The sequence below is a fragment of the Chrysochloris asiatica genome, unplaced genomic scaffold (genome assembly GCF_000296735.1).
Source record: "Chrysochloris asiatica unplaced genomic scaffold, ChrAsi1.0 scaffold00011, whole genome shotgun sequence".
NCBI classification, from domain to species: domain Eukaryota; kingdom Metazoa; phylum Chordata; class Mammalia; order Afrosoricida; family Chrysochloridae; genus Chrysochloris; species Chrysochloris asiatica.
Genome location: NW_006408529.1, coordinates 1589694 through 1591140, shown reverse-complemented (window position 1 = coordinate 1591140; position 1447 = coordinate 1589694). Strand labels below are relative to the sequence as shown.

Below are 1447 nucleotides of genomic sequence, written 5' to 3'. Positions count from 1 at the left end.
TATGAAGGCACAAAGTGACTGGTCTACAAGCATTCATGAGTGTGTTTAGTTTCAGAATGAGGGAGGTAAATTAGAATCCCTACTGAATAGTTTTCCTCTTCTCCTGATGGGTCTGGTAAAAGGGGATGGGGGTGATGGTGAAAGGATTTTATGATTCAATTGTAACTGTCAGCAGGATTAATTGTGATTGTCACAACTGTAATTGTAGAAGATGTATAACGAAAAGTGGGGAAGTAGTTAATCTTGCATTTCAGGAACAAATGATCTTGCTTGTTTTTTCTTTTTATCTCCTTTAATTTTTTTTTTTTTTTTTGGTGTGTGTGTGTGGTTTTTGTTAATCATTATGAAAAACACAGAAACCCAAACTAATGTGTTTGGTTTCTTTCCCATACTGCTTCGCCCTGTTCAGGATGACCATTTGTTCTCACAGTCAGCAGAGGCAGAAGAGGGTTGGAATGAAGACTACAAAGGCCACCAGGATGGGGAACATGAGGCTGCTGGTGTCCAAGTCATAGGGGTTGGGTGTATGGGGGCTCGACTGCACCGGCTTCTTGTTGGTTTGTCTTTTGAGATTAGACCTTTCATCATATTCTTCTTCCTCTTCCTTCTTTTCCAGTCCTGGATGAGGCTGCAGTTTTAGTACACCATCGATCATCCCAGCCATGATATAGAATGCACAGACTTTGGAATTGTCATAGTACCCTTTGACAAACTCAATGGAGAGTTTCTCTGTGAAAGTAGATACCTCCCCCCTGGAAACTCATCTTCCCCTTTCTGATGCTCATGGGGATGATCTCATCATGAGCTGTGCTGTGCCCAATATGGTCAAAGATATCCAAAATCCTTCACCACATTGTGGCCATTCAATTGTACATCAAACACCTGCTGCTGAGACTGTGCAAAGGAAACCTAAGCAAATTTAAACACTAAGACGTAGTCCCCCTCCTCCTTGTTGGGTACTTCACAGCCAAAGGTCTGTATTTTGAGATTGTACCTCTCAGTTTGATACAGGATCTGATCTTCAGAGTTGGAGCACATGATTGGAAGTTTCATGTCTGAGGTGTATGTCAAGGAAATGTCTCACAGTTAGGCTGGCAAGTCCCAAATCTACAGTTTAGACATCAGTCTGCAGAAGTCTCTTCACCCATGCAGATTCAGGCTGTTGACTTGCAAAAATGTTTCCCCTACTAGACTCTGGGCTTCTTGATGACAGAGACCCAGGGACAGAGCTGGCACATATATAGTTGTTGTGGTTAACTGCAGTCAAGCCATCCCCAACTCCCAGTGACCCCAAGTGTTGCAGAGTAGAACTGCTCCCTAGGCTGTAATCTTTGTAGACCATCAAGAAAGAAGAGTAAGAATGGAGCATGATATCCTACCTAGAGAAGGGGCAAAAACAGAGATGGTGGCAGAGGTAATGGCCTAAACAGAGAGCAGCTGAGTTCTC

General features: G+C 43.1%; 1 pseudogene; it reads right to left on the bottom strand.

The window, feature by feature from the left end:
• Window positions 1-430: 430 nt before the first annotated feature.
• Window positions 431-1053, bottom strand: LOC102834495 (annotated as a pseudogene).
• Window positions 1054-1447: the final 394 nt, after the last annotated feature.